The following is a 17,784-nucleotide window of genomic DNA, read 5'->3' as shown; positions in this document are numbered from 1 at the left end:
CTCGGAACAAGTTGTAGTCTACTCCTACCACTCCAGAAAGTTCCTATTGTCTCTTTTCAGTCCTTTCCAGGTACACATACAATCACTGTTGTGAATTCCTCTATCACTATGGATTGGTTTTTGCCCATTCTTGAACATCATATGTAAGGAATCATATAGTATTTACTCTTTTGCATCTGGGCTGACAAACTAGCATTCATTCGGGGCAGCACACTTGAAGAGATTAAAAGACTCACAACACCATTAAACAAGTGATCAATAAATACAATACAATCCCCACTACAGTATTTCAGTATCACACTGTGTTTATAAAAATACATATAGTTACATATTCCTTTGACTGCCCTTCGACCCTAAGTGATTCGAGTCAAACTGTTTTTTCCACAAGAAAAAATTTCCTATGTTTCAAAACACACACACACAATTTTTCCTTGATGCCAGGCTGACATGTTATGCCTATTATGTCTTCCTCAAGCAGGCTGTACATGGCTCTACTTTCATGCAGCACACATCACTCTCAAAGAAGGATCTCTCAATTGTGGCATAAATACAATCTACATAATGATTAAAATTTCATCATGGAACTGGGAAGGCTTCAAGGATACCACTGTACCATAACATACTGGGTGAGAACTACAGCATAGAGACAGCCATGCCAAGGGAAACAAATGTATCTGCCTCCCTATCCCAGCTTTTGTTTTACCTTCATTTCCTTACTAGATCGCTGAATTCCACTGCCTATCATAACTGGTTGCACCAGTTGGACTTTCCCTGCCCCATTCAGCCCAGATGCTGCTGTTGTAGCCCACTCTTTAGTCAGAATACAGAACGCCACATGCTGTGTGCACCAGAGAGAAAACAGAGCAGAAAAGACAGTTCAGTAGTGGAGTTTAACTGGACAAGTAAAAAAGAATGTCTTATATCCATGACTCAAGCCTTATATATTTCCCTCTTTCAACACTGGAAAATTGTCATGTTTATAGAGAGCTATTATGTGTATATGCTCAAATATGTACACCATACCTACGACCAAAAACTGGTTCAAGATTACAAGGAAGGAGAATGATTCTCAGATATGTGACTAATGTTTTCATTCATATTTTTGTTCTCAATGGCTTATTCGTTAACAAGAGCCTTACCTCACTTTCTACCACCCCTTTAATGGATTACTGATTAACTTACCTATCCATAGAGAAATCTGGCTACTGACAGACAAACACACATTTTCAAACATTCTTGGGAAACCTAAACATACTTCCGTTTCTTCTGTGGCTACAATCCTCTAAAAGATATGTTTCGACTTAACCCCAGTTTAGCAATTTGCTCTCTGCTCCTACCTGCCACATTTTGGGCAATGCTAGGTCTTTATTGTCCCAATGTACACACAGGAAAGATGGGGATGTCTAAAGCTAGCCTGATGAAGAAGCACAGTTCACAGAATTTGGAAAGTTCTGTGGCCTTTGCCTTGAAAATTACAAAAGTCTGTTCAAGGCAGAATTGTCCCAGATCTTGAATTTGTGGGAAGATCCTAGAGTTAACATGCGTTTTTAAACATATGTTTTGTAGAGCAGCAATTTCCTACAGATATGAGTTGCTAGATTCATTTGTAGAAGAGAGGATCTCTTCTAGTTTTGACCGTAATTGTGTTAAAAAAAAAAAAAAAAAAGAAGAAGAAGAAGAAGAAGAAGAAGAAGAGAGGACTTCATGATAATCTCAGCACCCCCCTCAGTCCCACCCTGGATCTACAGGAACGAGGACATCATCGCTTAACATATTCCACTTTGTGCTGGGGTCCAGTTAGCCCATTTTGCTTGGGCTGGAAGCTCAAGAGAAGTTAATTCTGAGGATGTCTCTTCCTTGTCCCATCACCAAAACCTGAAGAGAAGTTCAAGCCCTGCTTTTTCTACTTAAGGGATCCAGGTTTACAGAATTGAGCTTCTCAGGAGTCCATCCTTGTACAGAAATTTTTGGTGTTTCTCTTCTACTAACTAAGACAGTGCTGAGTCCCTAGGAGCAGGGTGGAGGGTGGCAGGTGGCTGGTGGCTGAATCCAGGGCTTGTCAAAAGGCAAGCAAAATTTCCCCCTGCTCCAGGTCCAGTCAGCCTATCTCACATTTTTCTGAATTTGGTCTCAAAGGAGAATGTAACTAAATATACAAATTGAAAGAAATCTGGAAGAAGACAGGAGAGAAGAAACCCGGGCGCCTTTTACCATTATCTTGATAAAATGGCAGTGACACGCACAATGCCTGCCACAATTAGGGTGATAAATGCTCGTTTCTTTCAGGCTTGTTTGAAAGTCAATTATGTAGATTATTTGGAGAATACTGACAGATGGCCTTCTTCCCCATATGAGACAATCAAGCTGAACTTTGATGTGTGCATAGAAAACACTGTCATTTCTCAAACATCCAGGGCCCACCAAAGGACTGATGAAACTGTCATTGGCCACTTTTGATGAACCCAGCCCTCAGGCTTTTCTTTTTTTACCCCCAGATCTCCCTCTTCTCCCACCCTCATGGAAGCTTTGCTTCTTTTCATCTTGTAGTCAACTATTGATCCACTCGACCTGTCCTCGAGGTTTTGATTAACACAGAAGATTGCCACGTAAGCAGCTTTTTGTTTGTTTTCAGCTAATTCGTTTTTTATTATTCACTTGCTGCAGTAAATCTTACTTTTATTGTCCAACCGCTGAACAGAGAAAAATGGATTGATTTCAGTAACTAAATAATTCAGGCTGCAATGTGTGGTGGAGGGTGGAGGCAATGAGGAAGAATTAGTGGGAGTCTGAAAAAGCTTGCTGCAACATTGCTCTTCTGTTTTCGTAGTCCTCCACTGATCCCCTGCCCAAGTTACAATTATTTTGATTAGATTGTGAAGAGGTTGATGGAGATGGCACTGTGTTGCTGCAGTAGTGATTTAAAGTAATAAAGGTTTAGAAAATGATTGTTTAAAAAGTCTTCCTTCACTAAAAAACAATAGAGATTCGCCAAATGAGATCTGTTGCTTGTTACTTATTTATTATATGAAGTAGCTCATTGGGCACAATTATTTCAATTCTGAGGTGTATTTATTCATTTTTATCCCTAAAGTCACAAACCACTTGTCTCCACTGCCATTTATTAGTGATATGAAATAGATGAGAAGATATTGAAGAAAGCAGCCCAGCAGACCAGAGCCAAAGACATCTTGATGTAAAATTGAACAAATCACAGCAGAAAGCAGCCTCATTTTTCTGATAGAGGCATTAATTTCAGGATGGAGAAAAGGGGAGAGATGATGGGAGAAGAAAGAGAGAAAAAGGAGAATGAAGGGGAAGTTTGTTTCCATTCTCCATCATTTGCCCATTTAGTCCTCTTTTCTCTCAGGTATTCAGTATGCTTAGGCTTCCTTAAAACTCAAACACATAAGCTATAAATTTAAAAATCGATAGGTTTCACTACATGAAAACTTAAAACTTTTGTACTACAAAATACATCATAAACACAATAAAAAACAAACTTTTGATTGGATTTACATTGTATATGCCTGACAAAAAGTAGAGATCCAGAATATATATGAATTTCTACAAATCTACAAGAGAAATAATAGGAAAATGGGTAAAAGACTTCAACAGGCATTTCACAAAAGAGGAAATACCAATTCCCAATACAAATATGAGAATATGGTCAATATCAATACTTATCAAGATAATACACATTAAAACAGCAAGGTACCATTTCTATCTCTGGCAAAATACGAAGACTGACAATGCAGAACACTGTCAAGAAAACAGAGAAAAGAGGAATTTCATACACTAGCTGTGGAAATATACTTAGGGACAAGACATGGGAGTGCAATTTGGCAGTACTTAGTGTATTTGAAGATGTACCTTCCCTAAGGCCCAGTAGTTCCACTTGTAGTTATTTATATTAGAAAACTTTTGCACACATGAATAAGTAGCATATTCAAGGATGTTGCACAGTATTGTAATAGGAGACAATCTAAGCATTCATGAAAAGAGAACTAAGTACATTGTTTAATAGTCATATAGTGTAAGACAAGACAGCAAGTAAAATGAAGGATCTAGATATGTGGGAATCAACAATGATATATAAACTTCAAAAACAACAATAATATTATATATTGTCTGCATATATATTTACATATATTACGTCGTAATATGATATAGTATATGTTCATATGTGGTTTTAAATACACTAACATGCATAGGAAGCACACACATCAACTACAAGATATAGGTTACCCCTAAGGAGAAAGAGGAGAACAATGTAATCTGTGAAGGGTAGAGTACAAGGGGGGCTACAACTCTCTAACGGTTTATTTTTTTACAAAAATGCAAGACATTAGCTTTATTAACTTTGGGTTATGGATCATGGGTGCTCATTAAGTTACTCTTTATACTTTTCTGTTTGAAATGTTTCATTTTCTTTCTTTCTTTTTTTTCTTTTTATTTTGAGACAAGGTCTCCCTCTGTCACCCAGGCTAGAGTGCAGTGACACAATCATGGCTCACTGTAGCCTTGACCTCCCTGGCTTGAGCACTCCCCCACCACAGATCAGCAGTTTTTTTTTTATTTTTTGTAGAGAGATGGTCTCACTATGTTACCCAGGCTGGTCTTAAACTGCTGAGCTCAAGTGATCCACCCGCCTTGGCCTCCCAAAGTGCTGGGATTACAGGTTCGAGCCACCACACCTGGTTGAAATAGTTTATAATCCCTTTTTTGTTTTGTTTTGTTTTTTGAGACAGGGTCTCATTCTGTCACCCAGGCTGGAGTACAGTGGTGAGATCATGGCTTACTGCAGCCTTAACCTCCTGGGTTCAGGCGATCCTCTTGCCTTAGCCTCCCCAGTAGCTGGAACTACAGGCATGTACCACCATGCCCAGCTAATGTTTAAAATAATTTTGTAGAGACAGGGTCTCACTATGTTGCCCAGGCTGGTCTTAAACTCCTGAGCTCAAGCGATCTTCCTGCCTCAGTCTCCCAAAGTGCTGGGACTATAGGCAGGAGCTACCATGCCCAACTAATTTCATAATCCAAAACGAAATAAAACAAAATAAAATAATTCTATTGTGTTCTATCCCCATAAAAAAATGCCCATCTAATGCACTTCTCTTATAAGCAAATTCTTACTAAAGTGTTTATTCAGTAAGCAAATGTTTATCAAGTGCCCACTATATACTAATTAATTGTATTTTAGAGCACATTATGCCTGAATCCAAATGAATAAACCTCTAATATTGGAGTTTCAGGCACAAGGACAGACCAGTGGTTAATATTTAGTTAAGAGCAGGAGGAGTCTTCATGGTGTCTCTCAAATACTAACCCAAATCTGGGCAGAAGAGAGAAAAGAGAGAGGAAAAGTGGTCAGTGGAAGGAAAACAATGAACACCTGTGAGCACTTAGCACTTACGATGTTGTCGTTAGTTTGTGAAGAACCATTTTCTATACTCGAGTGGTCCCTCTTCCTGGATTGTATAGATACACCCCAATGCTTTCATAGTTTGACAGTTATAACCTAGGTGTTAAAAACCTAGGCCTTTGGATAGCCTATGGAACTGCCATGTCAACCACAAATCCAAACTACATGACATTAAAAGATAAACACTCTATAAAGCAGCAGTGGACAATGTAAATCGTACTAACGATTGTGTAGTGAGGAGGAGGAAAAAGTTAACATTAAACAGCAAACAACTAATCAAAATCCTCAGAAGGCATTTATCTCCCAAAGTTCCTCTTCAACAACTAGCTGCCAATTTGCCAGTTTCTTCCTTTCTTGTTCCCATCTTCATTCAACTTTCTTCCCCTTTCTTATCAAGATCAATTTAGGCCGGGCACGGTGACTCATGCCTGTAATCCCAGCACTTTGGGAGGCCAAGGCAGGAAGATCGCTTGAGCTCAGGAGTTCAATACCAGCCTGGCCAACATGGTGAAACCCTTTCTCTACTAAAAATACAAAAATTAGCTGGACATGGTGGCACGTGCCTGTAATCCCAGCTACTCAGGAGGCTGAGGCATGAGAATTGCTTGAACCCGGGAGGCAGAGGTTGCTGTGAGCCAAGATCATGCCACTATATTCCAACCTGGGCGACAGAGTGAGACTCTGTCAAAAAAAAAAAAAAAAAAAAAAATCAGTTTAGTTCCATCCCACCTCTCTAATCCTGGGCATCAACTAAATTGATAAGCTGTCTTATCAAAACATACAGCAAAAGTGGGTCTCTCCATAGACTAGAAAGACATTGGCAAGTGTTTTCTCAAAGAGATCATAATGAAGTACCCCAAAATACCTGAAACACCCTGGTAAAATTAGGGTGATTGAACAGAAGTAAATTGTATCAGTCAGCTATTGCTAGTAAAGAAAAAAAAATTAAAACCACCTCAAACTCAGTGTTTTAAAGAACATCTTTCATTGTCATTCATTAATCTGCAGATTGGCAAGAGGTTGGCTGATCTAGGCTGGGTTTGGCTTGGCCAGCAGTTCTATTTCAGGCTGCATGTCCATCTGGGCTTAGCTCCTTGTTAAAGGACAAGCTAAAATCTGCTTACATATATTTATTCTGGATCCCAGGCTGAAGATGCAGCTCTTCTTATGGAGATAGCAGAGACACAAGAGACCAAGCTCAACTACACAAGCATATTTCATGTCTCTGCTTACATCACATCTGTTATTATCCCATTGGCCAAGGTAAGTCACATGGTTGTGTTCAAAGTCAAGGGACTGGAAGATGTACTTATCCTCTGGGGTTGAGAGGAGGAAGAGGATGTTTTTGAATAATAACCTAATCTACCGTATCGATCAAAGTATCTCTTAATTCTGTGCTGGAGGCCTGTCTTTTGTCTGTTACCTTTGTGGCAAATGTTTCCACTAAATCTCCCCACTAAACTTCTGGAAATCCTAAAATGCTCTTTTTGGGGATATTGTATCATATCCTTCATTTAATGGAGGAGATAAATGGTATTATTTGACTCGCGGAGAAATGGGTCCAGGGGTAGAATATGCAGGCAATTTTTGTCACATTGATGGATCAGGAATCCCACAAATTACCCAGTGAATCCTCCAACCAACCAAAAGTTATAAAGAATTCAGGGGTTCTAGGAAGGTAAAGGGAGGCATTTTTATCTATTGGAAACTGTCAACAGGGAGTTTTGTTTCCTTGTTTTACTCATTCATTTATTCACTAAATACTTTTATTGAGCATCAACTATGGGTCAGGCATTGTGTTGAGGGCACATGGTGAGTAAAACAGCTGAGATACAACTGTGCAGTGCCATAAACGAAAGGAACGTAGGGCTGCAATTGAGAATACTGGTATGGGAGGGGAAAGGATAACTTATAGTGGTTAGAGGAGGTCTCACTGAAGAGGTAGCATTTAGGCTGAGATCTGAAGGGTGAGAAGTATCTAGCCACATGAAGAATTAGGGAAATTACATAACCATGAGGCATATCAGAGTTTATTACCTATAACATTGATGAGAAAAGTTAAAGAACCAAAAGGCATTATATGATAGATTTCATTGTAACTGCTTTAGAGAAAAATGTCATGAGAAAGCAATCTGTGGCAAATAAAAAGGGAAGTAAAGGGGGTAGAATAGAAATGCACTAACACTTTGTCCTGTTATCCTCAATATCATACACTTCACTAATTATACCCTCCAAAGTGTATTGCACCCAGCAACAAAAATTGACATATAATCGCAGCTCTGCTACAAAGGAGCTAGCAACCCTGGGTAAGTCACTTTCCCTCACAAATCCTTGGTTTTCTAATCAGTAAAAAGGGAGATTGCCTAAATCAGTTTATCTCCCAAAGTGTATTCATCAAAAATCTTGTTTGCTAGAATATTAGTGTTATGCAAAGATGAGGGTTAACATTGGATGGAATTAAGCAGGTTTCTTATTACAATGCTTCTCAGAGCCCTAAAGTGTACTCACTTAGATTGGAAACCTCTCTGAAGGAAATAGACTATGCTATGTGTCTCCAAAACTTAATTGATCAAGTAACTCCTTTTCACTGGTCATAGTCCAGAGATAGTATTCCAAGGAGCGCACCCTGACGCTCAAGGAAATGGTGCACTGGGGATTCTCTAAGGTCCATTCCAGCTCTGAAAGTTTCTCTGATGAGCATAAGCACCTCAAAGGGAGAGCCCGTTGGTAACAGATTTTCTACTAAATAATATGATTCATGTATGTAATCACAAAATATTAAAATACGGAAGGCCGGGTGCGGTGGCTCACGCCTGTAATTCCAGCACTTTGGGAGGCCGAGGCAGGTGGCTCATGAGGTCAGGAGTTTGAGATCAGCATGGCCAACATGGTGAAACCCCGTCTCTACTAAAAATACAAAAATTAACCTGCCGTGGTGATGTACACCTGTAGTCCCAGCTACTCGGGAGACTGAGGCAGGAGAATTGCTTGAACCTGGGAGGCAGAGGTTGCAGTGAGCCGAGATCATGCCACTACACTCCGGCCTGGGTGACAGAGAGAGACTCTGTCTCAAAAAAAAAAAAAAAAAAAAAAAAATTAAAATAAGGAACAATTCTAGTTCACTTAACACTAAAAGCTACTCTTTAGTAAACATTGTTGTAGCGAAATTGTACAGTACAATATATATGTGGAAGATAGGCTATAAGTAAAAAGATAAATAATTATCAACCAGATAATGACGACAAGAATACTTTTGTGCTGAAGTTTGAAGGGATGATGTAAAAAAAAAAAAAAGAGCTGAAATAGAACTATGCTGAAAACCATAAGAATGGCATACTTACAGAGTCTTGCTCTGTCGCCCAGGCCGGAGCGCAGTGGCAGAATCTTGACTCACTGCAATCACTGCAACCTCCACCTCCTGGATTCAAGCAATCCTTCCTGCCTCAGCCTCCCAAGTAGCTAGGATTACAGCCCCCCACCACCATGCCTGGCTACTTTTTTTTATTTTTAGTAGAGATGGGGTTTTACCATGTTGGCCAGTCTGGTCTTAAAACTCCTGGATCCAAGTAATCTGCCCGCCTGGGCCTCCCAAAGTGCTGGGATTACAGGTGTGAGCCACCATGCCTGGCCTAGAATGGCATACTTTCTTATTTTAAACACTTCCTTGTTCGTGTATTCTGAAATCATGCTGGAAGTTTAGGAAACAATTATGATTAAGTGTAATTAAGTGAGGAGCATGGGATTAGTTAGTCCTTGTCCTTTTCAGGAGACCATCACGACATTGATCATTTCAGGATTATTTATTGTCTTTCCTCATTTTGCACCATTTGGCTGGAAAAATTGTTAACAAATTTCTTTAAGCCACTTACAATTTACTATGTCAATGAGTGTGTCAGCTTTGTCATTTTGCAGGCTATTTCCCAGGTAATAGACATATATTCATTTTACCTTTCTATGCTTCTGCCATTCTTAACAAATAAAACCAGGGTACTGGAGCAGTACATGTGCATCCAGATAACTGAGAACATTCATTTGTTTTCTCAGATTGTGTGACCTTGACAAAGTCCTTACCCTGACTGGACCTCAATTTCCTCATCTGTAAAATAAGTGGTTTGGACTAGATTTTTGTTAAAGTCCCTTCTAGCTCTGAAACTCTCTGATTCTATTTTGTAATCCAATTCCAATTACTAGCAAATTATACACGTTATTTTAAAATCCCTTTCCTGCCTACATTCATTCTATTTTCTAAATATATATTTTAAATTCTTAAGCTATCAAATTTTAGATGCATAAAAAAGTAAATAATCAAACACCCTAGAACATCCAGACTTACAATCCATTCATTAATTAGTGTAATTTCAGGTAGAGGATGAAAAAATGAAATAAACAAAGCCTGAGATGATGACAACTTAATAGCATATAATTTTAAGCGGACAGATATGAATATGAGCTTTTCTGACTTCTCATGTGTGCTTCAATTTTCCCAAAATCTTTGTTTCTCATGAACAATATTTTAATCAATCACTGATTCTTATTAAGCATCCACAATGTGCCATTGTTGTACTAGTTGCTACAGAGGGTTAAAATAGTCTTCACTGACTTCAAAATTCCTCAGCTGGGGCTGGTGAAACAAAACTTAACCCCAAGGAAAAATTAGGGAGAAATATCCGACAATATATAGTCGGGGCTAAATTGTGTGGTATAAGACGGCAGTTCTCAACCTTGTTCCCCACTACAACACATATAATGAATAATGTTTCCTATACTTGAAACAGTGTAGGTACTCAGTAAATATTTATTGAATAAATGTATGAATGAATCTTCACATGCTTAAGATAATCCTACAATAGTATCCAGAATTCTAATAATCTCAGCCTTTCTCCCCTACCCAAGATATCACACCTATCTGAATATGGGTGATTGAAAGACTTGTCTATTATAGGACTAATCAACTTGAATATATATAATTTAAGTGGCTATCACACATATATATATACACACACACGTGTGTATTCCAGCACTTTATGTGTGTGTATATGAGTGTATATACGTGTGTATATATATACATGTGTATATATGCGATATACATACACACACATATATACCCGTGTGTATATATATACATGTGATAGCCACTTAAATAATATATATAATTATCTGTACCAAATTAAAACACATTTCATAACTAGTATTGCAACACCGTAGTTAAGAAGATTTGTCAGAGACTTTAGGTGCTATCAGAGCTCAGTGAAAACAGAGATTATTATGAGCTAAAGTATTACCAAGGGCCTTCATAAAGGCAAAAGAAGAAAAATTTAGAAAAAAATTGGAAAGCTACAGATAAGCCATGAGGAGTAGGAAGGGAAGAATAAGCATAGAGTGGGCAGGAAGCAGTGAGGATGCAGACCCGAAGTGGAGGATCTTTGCTGGGGAGCAAAAGGAGGCAGGCTTGGGAAGCCAAGGTAGGATCAGTTTATTGCAGGCTATAAAAACCAGTCTGAAGCACTCAGAGTGACCCAGAGGGCAACAGGGAGCTATTGTAGAGACTCAAGCAAAGTGCAGCAGAAAAGGGGTTTGTGAGATCTGTGTATGTATGAATGAATATAAAAAAGACAGGGTGAAAAAGATGAGCAGGGCAAGATTTATCGTTTTTATAGACCTTTTCTAAAGGGGTGGCAACTGAAGCCTGGCATTTTAATACCATTTTATGAGGCTTCATACATTTTAATTAATGTTAAACTGATTTATACCCTGAGGAGTTATACACAAATGGCACAATCAAATAAAATAAAGGAAGACACATGTGCACAAGTTTGCATGTGTCTATATGTGCTTATAGACACATCTTTCAACTACATTTGACTGTGCTTCTGTTAGGAGTGCCAGGTTCCACCCACATCCCAGCCTACTGGCTTCGATCAGAAAGGCAGAATTAACAATACAACAATTTGGAAGGGTTTATTGCCCATTATTTGATCTAAAACCACTTGAACAGTATGAAAAAGTGAGGCTCTAACACAAAAAGGGAGATTAGTCACGTAGCCACTTTGCTGGCCCCCCTGTTGTGCTTTCAACTGTGGGCTGCATTTATTTTTTCCATCCTAAAATCAAGTTTCTTAAAAGCTTGCCATGCATTTTAATGCAATTTCTTGCATTTCCCCTTTGGGAAGGAAGAAAACAGGACTTTCCTTATTACTGAGCTGGAAATGTGTATGTGTAAAAACTTGGGGGTGGAGGGGTGAGGGAACAAGGCATAATAAGAAAATGAAATGGTTGGCTTTTTAAGCCTCATAATCCCAAACCTAACTACACACAGATCTTCCAGATTTAGTAGTGGCAGGTGACAGACACGTACCCACCCACAAGCAATGGAGACAAATTAGAAACATACAATAAACAAGCCTTTGAATTTGTAAAGCCTTTTATGCTTTACAAATTTTATCACAGTTGATCTTCATCCTACCCTTGCATGGTAGAAAGGGCAGGAATTGTTTTCTCCTTTATTTAACAAAAGAAGAAACCAAGATAAAGAAAGCTTGAGTGACTTGCCTAAGATCTCACAGATAAGGCGATATACTTTTAAATCACTTTTATTGAGATATAATTCACTACCATAAAATTCACCTTTTAATCTTTTTTTTTTTTTTTTTTTTTGAGACAGAGTCTCTGTCTCCCAGGTTGGAGTGCAGTGGCATGATCTCAGCTCACTGCAAACTCCATCTCCAGGGTTCAAGTGATACCCCTGCCTCAGCATCCTGAGTATCTGGGATTACAGGATCCCACCACAACGCCTGGCTAATTTTTTGTATTTTTAGTAGAGACAGGGTTTTGCCATGTTGGCCGGGCTGATCTCAAACTCCTGGGTTCAAGTGATCCGCCCACCTCAGCCTCCCAAAGTGCTGGGATTACAGGCGTGAGCCACCACACTTGGCCAGATTCACCATTTTAAGTGTATGCGTTAGTGTTTTTGCACAAGATTGTGAAAGCATTACTGCTGTCTAATTCCAGAACATTTTTATTACCCCCTACAAAAGAATTCCATACTCATTAGCAGTTACTCCCCACCTCTTTACTCCTCCCAGACCCTAGAAAACAATAATCTCTCTTTCTGTAAATTTATGCTCTGCACATTTTATATACATATAATCATACAATATGTAGCCTTTTGTGTTTAGCTTCTTTCATTTTGCATAAGTTTTCAAGGTTCATCCATGTTTTAACATTCATCATGTTTTTCTACGGCCAAACAATATTCCACTGTATACATATAGCACATTTTATCTATCCATTCATTGTTGGACGTTTGAATTGTTTCCAGTTTTGTGGCTATTATGACTAATGCTGCTACGAACATTCATGTACATGTTTTTGTGTGGACATGGACTTGCATTTATCTTGGGCATACACCTAGGAGTGGAATTTCTGGGTCATAGGGTAACGCTACGTTTAACTTTTTGAGGAACTTTCAAGCTGTTTTCCAAAACAGCTGCACCATTTCACATTCCTACCCTGGAATGATTGAGAATTCCAATGTCTTCAAATCCTCGCCAACACTTGTTAGTATCTGCCTCTTCTACTGTAGCCACCTAGTGGACATGAAGCAATTTCTCATTGTGGTCTTACATTGCATTACTTTGACTGCTAATGATGTTGAGCATCTTTTCATGTGCTTCTTAGACATTTATATATCTTCTTTGGGGAAATGTTTATTCAAATTCATTGCCAATTTTTAAACTGGATTATTCATTTTTTTATTGTTGAACAGTAAGAGTACTTATGTATTCAGTATACAAATCCCTTATCGGATATATGATTTGCAAATATCTTCTTCCATTCCATGGGTTGTTCTTTCACTTTCTTGATGGTGCTCTTGACGCACAAAAATTTTTTTTTAAATTTCAATGAAGTACAATTTCTCTCTCTCTCCTTCTCTTTCTCTCTCTCTCTCTCGGTTGCCTTTGCTTTTGTTGTCATATCTAAAAAACCACTGCCTAACCCAAGGTCATGAAGATTTGCCCTTATGTTTTCTCATAAATACTTATAGTTTTAAGTGTTAAGTTTAGGTATTTAATTCATTTTGAGTTAATATTTGCATATGGTGTTTGGGAGGGAAACAACTTCACTCTTTTGCATGAGGATATCCAGTTGTGTCAGCACCATTTTTAAAAATAATGTTATTTTCCCTATTAAATTCTCTTGGCACCCTTGTTGAATATCAATTGACCATAAATGTGTGGGTTTATTTCTGGACTCTCAATTCTATTCCACTAACCCATATGTCTATCCCTTTGCCAATATCACACTGTCTTGATTACTACAGCCTTGTGCTGAGTTTTGATATCAGAAAATGTGAGTCCTTCAACTTTCTTCTTTTTCAAGGTTATTTTTGCTATTGTGGGTCTCTTGAATTTTAAAAATAATGTTATTTTCCCTATTAAATTCTCTTGGCATCCTTGTTGAATATCAATTGACCATAAATGTGTGGGTTTATTTCTGGACTCTCAATTCTATTCCACTAACCCATATGTCTATCCCTTTGCCAATATGACACTGTCTTGATTACTATAGCCTTGTGCTTAGTTTTGATATCAGAAAATGTGAATCCTTCAACTTTGTTCTTCTTCAAGGTTATGTTTGCTATTGTGGGTCTCTTGAATTTTTATATGAAGTTAATGATCAGCTTGTCAACTACTGCAAAGAAGCCATCTGGGATTTTTTAGGGATCACATTGTATCTATCAATCAGTTTGGAGGGTATTGCCATTTTAACAATATTAAGTCTTCTGATCCATGAACATAGGATGTTTATCCATTTATTTAGGTCTACTTTAATTTCTTTTAATGACGGTTTGTAGTTTTTAGTGTGCAAATTTTTCACTTCTTTTGTTAGATTTATTTGTAAGTGTTTTATTCTCTTTCATTCTATTGTAAATTGAACTGTTTTCTTAATTTCATTTTTGTATTATTTACTGTTGGTGCTTAGAAATATAATTATTTTTTTATATTAACCTTGTATCCTGCAACCTTGCTGAACTTGTTTAATATTTCCAACAGACTTTGTGGATGCCTCAGAATTTTCTATTCAGAAAATTACATCATCTGCAAGGCGAGATAGTTTTACTCCTTCCTTCCAATCTGTATGCTATTTATTTCTTTGCCTTGCCTAATTACACTGGCTAGAGCCACCAATACAGTGTCAAATAGAAAGTTTGACATTGGACTACCTTGTCTTATTCCTGATCTTAAGGGTAAAGCATCCTATTTTCACCATTAAGCATAATATTAAATGTTAGTTGTGGATTTTTCAAAGATGATCTTTATCAGGTTGAGGAAGTTCCCTTCTACTTCTAGTTTGGCAGAAAGTATACTGAAGACAAAGTAGAAATCAGGATGTGCTTTCTGTTAATACACACTGTCTTCTCACTTTTTTCTGTCCCTGTCTCCTGCTTTAAGAACAGATTGAGATATACATTTTTGGGAGTTGAGTTGAATGCAGCAAACTGTGGACCAAATATCTAGATAAATAGATAGATAGATAGATAGATAGATAGATAGATAGATAGATAGATACACACACACACACAAAATTAAATAAGCAAAGATAAAATGAACTTGATTCCAAATAAGGTTTCTCTTTCTGAAACAGGATGATTTTACAGCCCCTGCCTGCACTTATTTTTGTTATAGCTCAGGTGGACAACACTAGATAGAAACTACACCAGGTCCTTTGAAGCAGGAATAAACTGATACCAAGCAGACACAATCCTCAAGGATTCTGACCCAACATAGAGCCTAACTTTAGATTCTGGGTTCAGAGAGCATACCTTTATGACAGACAACAAAGCAATCACAGGATAATGGTCTTGACATTCAATGAAAACATCTCTTGAGCCAGGATTCAGGTTGTAATTCTAATTCTAGGGGAAGTGAGAACTAGATAGTAGTATTAGACAGTATAACCAGAATTTTGTGAATGATGACTAACCTAATTCCAAGCTTCACAAAACTTTTTAGGTGTGTTCAGGAGGTGCAGGAGGACACCATTAACAAATACCTTGACTTTGATAGAATTTACTCAGGACTATAACAATCATGATAAAACCATAGACCCAACTAGGGAGATCTGGGAGAGACAGAGAAAAGTGGCTAATAATCTTTACATATTTCAAAGAAATTGTCATTGAGAAAATAGTTTCTCCTGGCTCCAGGGCTTTCAATAAATGTTTCCAGATATCCAAATATTCCTCTTTGCCTTATTAGGCACATCTCCCTTCTGCTCATATCTCTTGATTACCTCCCACTCTCAATTCTCAACTTAATTATATATACTCTACTCCAACACCCACCTCACATTCATATGCCTAACAGCTGTCAAATTGGGGGGAAAAAGGGGTTTGAGCCTTGCTGACAAATAAAAACCTATTCAGTAAAGTGAACCATTGCACCAACAGAGGGCCAAGGGGCCTTCTGGGTTGCTATTGGTCATTGGATTCCACCCTAATGGAACTCTCACTACTTAAATATATCCTATATTGACATGGTATTCTCATTTCTTTCACAGGTTTGAGAAAGAACTCTAGTATTAAAGAATCAATATATAAGAATATTTTGAAAAGATCAAGACTATCAGCAGATCCAGAATAGAACCAAGTATATACTACAATAGAGAGTATTATTAATCTCCATGGCCAAAACACTCTGCAAAGGCACAAATGGAACCACAGAAGTAAAGCATTTCCTGATATGCAAAGGACTGGAAGAAATAATTTAAAGGTCATTTTGTTGCCTAGGAAGCACTGGGAAAACTAAGGGAAAAAATGTGATATAATAAAATATTAATAAAATACCAAAAGCATGAGTTTCATTTAACAAAATGAATTTTTTAATATGTTGCAAGTAAACTGAACTGAAAACCAAACTCTACTTTCTTCACTTAACTCTTCAAGACATTTTATCTTCATTTTGGAGGGAACTTCTGTGGACATTTGATCCTTTTTTTTTAGATGGAGTTTCGCTCTTTGTTGCCCACGCTAGAGTGCAGTGGCATGATCTTGGCTCACTGTAACCTCCGCCTCCTGGGTTCAAGCGATTCTTCTGTCTCAGCCTCCTGAGTAGCTGGGATTACAGGCACACCCCACCACACCTGGCTAATTTTTGTATTTTTAGTAGAGACAGGGTTTCACCATATTTGCCAGGCTGGTCTTGAACTTCTGACCTCAGGTGGTCTGCCTGCCTCTGCCTCCCAAAGTGTTGGTATTACAGGTGTGAGACACCATGCCTGGCCAATCCTAACATTTTTGTTCTAAAGTTTGGTGTCTCCTTTGGTCATTTTCTCAAGTATTTATGGTCTTACAACAAACACTTAAGTATGTTAAGGAAGCTCTACACTTAAAATAGCCCAGCACTGAATCCTTTGGTAAACCAGATCATCATTTTATCATGGGAATAATCTATCCCTAATTTATGCATCCCCTCTGGTTGGATTAGTATAGTATAATTTCTTAAAGGAGTACCTATCTGGGTGAGTGTAATAACCAAAGCGATAGCATGGGGTCCTGAAAGCAGTCTCTTTTTGAGGCACCCTAACCGAACACAGAGGTAGAAATCCATGGACCAGACTTTTCCATCCCTGCCCTAACATTAAGACCTTGCTGATCCCATGTCACTGTTGCTCAGGATTCTACTCTTTGTTGCAGTACATAGGAAACAATGGATTTGATGATCAGATTAAACCAACCCTTAATGATGTATTGGTAGATTATCATATACCATAATGTTTTCACGCAGTTTAAATGCATATTTCTTTGAGAAGGGCCTTATGGCAATATACTGATAATGCCAGTCTCAGGAAGGCTGATCAGGGAACACCCTTTAGATTGAAGAGAACTTCTGATGCCCTTCACATTACACATGAATTCTACCTAATTTATAAAGCAAATCCTGCTCACAGATTGCAGTGTTTCCCCAAAGTTAGGCATCCATCTCCACCTCCACAATTTTTTCCATATTCATGAATTGCCAATTGTATTAGTCCATTCTCACACTGGTAAAGACGTAACAAAGACTGGGTAATTTATAAAGGAAAGAGGTTTAATTGACTCACAGTTCAACATGGCTGGGGAGGCCTCAGGAAACTCACAATTGTGGTGGAAGGAGAAGCAAACACATCCTTCTTCACTTGGTGGCAGGAAGGAGAAGAATGAGTGTGCAGCGAAGGGGGAAGCCCCTTATACAATCATCAGATCTCGTGAGAACTCACTCACTATCACAAGAGCAGGATGGGGGAAACTGCCCCCATGAATCAATTATTTCCACCTAGTCTCTCCCACAACACATGGGGATTATGCGAACTACAATTCAAGA

At 38.2% G+C, this 17,784-nt stretch overlaps 1 long non-coding RNA gene across 1 annotated transcript; it reads left to right on the top strand.

Annotated features, from left to right (window-relative positions):
• Positions 1-1,684: 1,684 nt before the first annotated feature.
• On the top strand, positions 1,685-16,358 carry LOC110742123. The gene is made up of 3 exons (XR_002519479.2): positions 1,685-2,606; positions 6,569-6,685; positions 15,983-16,358. It is a non-coding gene; the product is annotated as an uncharacterized LOC110742123 (long non-coding RNA).
• Positions 16,359-17,784: the final 1,426 nt, after the last annotated feature.

This window comes from Papio anubis, chromosome X, assembly GCF_008728515.1.
Source record: "Papio anubis isolate 15944 chromosome X, Panubis1.0, whole genome shotgun sequence".
Lineage (NCBI taxonomy): Eukaryota > Metazoa > Chordata > Mammalia > Primates > Cercopithecidae > Papio > Papio anubis.
Note: the sequence above shows the minus strand (reverse complement) of the source record. Positions and strands in the feature narration are given on the sequence as shown.